This window comes from Triticum dicoccoides, chromosome 1A (genome assembly GCF_002162155.2).
Source record: "Triticum dicoccoides isolate Atlit2015 ecotype Zavitan chromosome 1A, WEW_v2.0, whole genome shotgun sequence".
Classification (NCBI taxonomy): Eukaryota; Viridiplantae; Streptophyta; class Magnoliopsida; order Poales; family Poaceae; genus Triticum; species Triticum dicoccoides.
This window is the reverse complement of record NC_041380.1, coordinates 77,459,013-77,464,749: the sequence shown is the minus strand read 5'-3', so window position 1 is coordinate 77,464,749 and position 5,737 is coordinate 77,459,013.

Here is a 5,737-nt window from a genome sequence, read left to right as displayed (position 1 = left end):
TCAAAGAATTCCAGGATGCTTACAGGGTGCTTGGATCCAAGGGACTTATTTTAGTCTGACTAAAAATAGTCTCTTTAAGAGGCTAAAGTTCCAAGCACCTGTGACTAAAGAGGGGCTAAAACTAGTCTTGAGACTAAAAAAATTTAGTCAGGGGTACCCCTACTAAAATGTGGATTAGTCCTCTCTCTACTCATTTAACTCCTCTCCTTTAACAAAGGCGAGTTCTGGATTGGAGGGTTTGGAGGATAATAAATGCTCATTAACTTGATTTTAGCCTTTTTAGTATTTGGATCCAAGCATGGGTGAGGCTAGCATGTTTTAGTCCCACTACTTTTAGTCATGGGACTAAAATGTATCCAAGCACCCTCTTAGTTATATTTGAGGGGTGGGTTGTGCTGGACACCATTATTGTGACTAGCCTTTTTAATAGTACTATATGCATAATTTGGCGACGAGCGCCTCTATATGTACCACTTTTTTTTAATTTCAAGTTTTGCTCCATGGCGCAATCCATCGATACTACTGTTGTACAAAAGTATACATTCTTTAAAAGGCTAGAGGGCGGGGCAGTCTAGCTTGGTCGGTTTCACGAGAGGCGAGGGCCTTTGTGGTTTGACGGCTCATTACTGCTGGAAGGCGGGGCCTTGTGATTTGACTGCACGTATAAATGCGCCGATGACCTGATCGAGGAGGAGCAAAGAACCGTGCAGTATACTCAAGTTTTCCACTGGAGTAGTACTGCGACGGAGGAGCACGAAACACGGCAACCCAGTGCCATATGGCGATAAAAATGATCTAATTTGCTAGTCATCTCATTGTTAGCATTGTTCTATTCATTCCCTCAAAAAAACCATTGTTCTATTCATGCCTCGCAGAGAACGTGACACGTGCGGCGAAACACCCGAAGCAAAAGATGAAACATGGGAGCAAAATAAGAAGGAAGATTATCACCCCAAATGATCTAATTCGCCGCGGAGTCGTAACTGCTTCTTCATCGCCTCCACGACCTCCATCTCCTTGCGCGTCTCCTCCGCCATCTTCTTCATTCTGTCCATGACGCAGGATTTCTCGACGTGAGCCTTCATCATCTGTTCCATGACCGCATTACGTACCTTGACAGCAGTCGAGTGCTCGATGCAGAGCTTCACCAACTCCTCCTTCTGTTCCATGACGAGGGCCTGCAGCATCTTCATCGAGGAACTACTATTCTCATGCAACTTCTTCCAGTCGGCGTTCTTCTCCTTCAACAGGTTGATCTCGTGGTAGAGCTTCACCTTGTCCTCCTAGAGTCGCAGGATTTCGCCGGTCGCCTTCTTCTCTGAGGTAATGCTCTTCTTCAGCAGCATCACCAAGCCGGCGGTCAACTCCCCCTGCTGATTGAGCTCAGCGGGCATGTCGTCGAGGCTCTCCTTCAGCAACTCCATCAAGCCTTGGATGAACTCCTTCTGCTTATTGAGGTGCTTATTGAGCTGATCGGGCATGCCGTCGAGGGATAACGACTCCAGCTCCGCCGGCTCGGCATGTTCGCCTCCGCGGCTAGGGCGCTCCTGGGAGCCATCGCCTTCCGTGAGAGATCTTTCGAGGTCTCTGCGTGGCGGTGAGCCCTCTCTTTTTTTCCGCAACCTTGGTTGCCGCTCCCTTGTTACGAGTAGTTCTCGACCTAGAGCTCTGCTCACCGGCCATGGCAACGACGGACGAAGAAGAAGCACTTATGAGGAGGAAAGGTAGAGTAATTTTTGGTTAGGTAGTTCCCCTTTTTATAACCTAAGTACTAGCACTAGTACTAATACCTGCATAGTGGGAACACGTTCAGGTTTGGTACGTACTAGTAGGTGTGAGCAGGCTTTCGAATGTGATGGGAACAAGGTAAAGATTAATTGATGGTTTTGGTTTCGAGGCCCGAAACGGCTCCCGATGAGTTAGCGGAACATAAATTTCAAGTACTGCACTGCTCAAATGCGTAAATATTATGTTACTGTCAAAAAGTGGCACAAAATATGAAGGACACCAATGGAAGTACTACTAGCAACCCACGATTTAACTACTCGCATGCACGCAATGGAGTAATAATGTCTTTCTTCCACCCTCACGTCCACTCAATTTGCATGCACTGTATTAATTGACCATCAATGAAGTGAACAACTTTACACGCGTCAAATTATCACATGGGGTGGATCTTGGTACAAAATTGCGTCTCCCCGTGTACCCGCATGTGCGTGCGAGGGAATGAGTGTGTGCGTGGCGTGCGTGCACATCTTCGCTTCGTGCATGTACCGCCAGTATGGCTCGGGGAGGACGAGTACATTCTTCTGGAACCAGCAGCACGTCACTGTGATCAATCCACGCAAGGAGGTCGCGACAACGCCTCCACATGTGCCACGTGGCTTCATGAACTGTAAGAGAGACACTGTGTAGCGTGCCATTGGTATTCTAATTTACATGTTTTGCACATACTCGAAGTACTAGTAAGGTACACGTGCATTGCACGCATCAGATTTTGCAACCAAATTATGAATAAATACCACACTATAGCATGTAAGCTCTAAGTCATATATGCCTGATGTAGCCCTTCGTTTAATTCTTATAGTTCATCTCATTCAAAATCAATTAGTTTTTATAAAAAAGCTAAGAACATGGGAATAGGAAAAAACATGGGATTATAGTGGAATGTCGTCTTGAATCCTACAGGATTGTACGAGTGTTTGATTGTGCATAGAAAAAACGCACAATTCTTTCAAAGAGGTTTGAGTGGATGGGATGTTTGGGATGTTTCCTATGAAATCTAGTGCAAATGAATCATATGGAAAAATTCCTATGGTTTACAATCCTACGAATCAAACAACCAAGATAGGAAAAATTCCTAATGATTAGAATCCTCCAAAATTCCTTTGAGAATCCTTTGAATCAAAGAAGCCCTTAATCTATTTTATGATTCATGGAATTGTGTGTTGTAAAGCATAAAGTAAAAACAAATAATGGCAATTCAACTAGAAAAAAAGTTTGGGCAGTTATGATACGGAAGATTCTAGAACAAAAGAGAACCACTGTTGTTTTGAGGTTTGTGCATTATGCTTAAGTTCAACCATGGAGTCTGCTAGATTGTACATGTGGCAAAATCCGGTGGGGGGCTAGAAGATGGTGCGAGGGGCCGAGTGGAGGGTGACTATGAAGGAATGCACAAGTGCGAGATTGATATTTAGAGAGAGGGGGCGAACACGTGCGCTGTTGCGCGCAGTGGCGGAGCCATGAAAAATAAATGAGCTAGGGGGCCAAGCATTGCTAATCCTTTACGAGGAGGGTCAATTCATGAACTTAAACCATTTTTAGCAGCAATTGTCTGATGATCACATTCATATTAGCCTCGATATATAGTGATGTTAGGGGGGAGGGGGCAGGGCCCTTACTGCCCCCTGTCTTCGCTATTGTGCACACGTCTGAGAGATGAAGCGGAAGGCATGGATGATGAGAGGGGGACGTTGGATATATAATTAATGTGGGTGTATTAGCTATATATGTTAATCCTATATAGAGAGGTATAGATTGATCGATGTGGACGTGGGAAAGAGGATGAGACCTCACTGGATATATCGATTGATCGGTTTGTGTGGAAAACTATGAAAGACCTAGCTATATACACACATACGTAGAGGAACATCGATCGTTGTGCATGCATGTGTGAGAGATAAAGAATGCTCAATATGATGGAGAGGGGGGTGTGTGTGGGTGTGTGCCTTCATGGGAGACCGACCTGAAGAAAAAGATTGCATGCGTGCGATGGATAATGCCGACTGGTAGTGTGTGTGCATGCATGCACGAGAGAAAGTTAGTGGTACAATTATAAAGAGAAGACTACTGTGTGGGTGTAAAAGAATAGGTGAGGTCATAATCAATGTAAAGTTGAATTCAAATATTTGAATAAGAGGTCCTGATGTTTGAAACCCATGCATGCATGAATATAACGGAGATCTACACGGTGTGGTTTGGAAACGAGCATGTTGTAATGTATACACATTGAACAAGGTCAGACTGATTTGAATTTGAGATACCGATGGCAGACATCATTTGGCCACGTCGCATCCGTGCATGGACACACTATTCTAATTGGAGATGATGGGCGGCTTTCGCATCACATATCTATATCTATGCCCCTATATATACATTATATTTTATATATTTTTATATTGTGTGTGGGTAACTTTAACTTTGAAAGATGGTCGTTGGATGAGGCGAATCTGATGGTCCAACGATGGCAAATTTGAGCACTACTGGCCGTTGGATATCATCTAGATTCCACCAGATTTCGCCACATGTATAATCTAGAAGACTACATGGTTGAACTAAAGCATAATGCACAAACATCAAAACAAAAGCACTTCTTATTTGTTCTAGAATCTTCCGTATCAGAATTGCCCAAATGTTTTTCTACATTATTTGCCATTATTTGTTTTTACTTTATGTCTTACGACGCACAATTCCATGAATCTTAAAATAGATTAGCTTTCTTATAAAAACTAGATGATTTTGAATGAAATGAACTATAAGAATTAAACGAACATCTACATCATGCATATATGACTCAAAGCTTGCATGCTATAATGTGGTATTTATTCATAATTTGGTTGCCAAATCTCATGCGTGCAATGCACGTGTACCTTACTCTAGTCTAAATGGTGTTTGTGTGTGTGTTGTGCATGTTGAGGTGCAAATTGTCTTTTTTGGGTACACGTTAAGCTTGTTCTTCCGAAATTTCAAGCCGCGCCTTGTTATGCCGAAAATTCAAGCTAGCGTCTCTGTCTATCGTGCTACAAAACTCCCGCCTCTTCAACCCGTGCCTTGTTAGCCCGAAATATTTAAGATATATCTTTGTCTCGTTGTGCTCCCACAACTCCCTCCATCTCAAACCGCGCCTTGCTATTCCGAAATTACAATGTGCGCGAAAACTCCCACCTCCTGTGAAATCCCGACACGCGAAATGCCCGTGGTACCCCTGAACCGAAAGAACCGCCTCAAATCAGTGGGGGTACTTTCGTAACTTACCCCACATTTCGGACAAGCGCATCTCTAAGCCATGGTTCCCCACTGCCATCCCATCCGCCCACCCATTCGTACATCGAGGCTGCAAAAACCCGCGACGAAACCCCACAACCTGCTCCATCTGCCACCCAGCCGGAGCCTCTTCCCCGATGACGTTGTCCACAGCAACAGCTCGACGTCCCTCATCCACCGTACCGGATGAGGATCCGTCATCGATCTCATCGTCCTGCCGGTTCAGCCACCTCGTCCTCCACCTCCAAGTAGCTGCCCCGACGTTCCCCTCGTCTTTCACGCCACCACCATTCCCACACTGCCGTCTTCACCTACACCACCGGAAGAGCATCATCATCACCGTTTACTCGGATGAAGATGCGGCCTAATCGGCGCCACCAAAGAAGTTGTACACTAATCACCGCATTTTCTTCTTGATTTGCCGGCCACTTCCTCCACAGTGTCGCTCCCTCGGCAGCGACGTCCACATCAGTAGGAGCTGCTGCTGCTTTAGGTCTCGCTCACGCTGCTGCTCTGCTCTTGCTCTCGGTCCCCTGCCTGGTCTGCTCTTGTTGTTGCTCTTGCTCGTGCTGCTGCTCTCGCTCTTGTTCTTGCTTGCGATGTTGCTCCGATTTAGCTACACTTCAGTCGACTGAATCGACTTTTGGGTCAGTCGATTTTCAGGGGGTGGGGGGCTCGTCGGGGTGAAGGA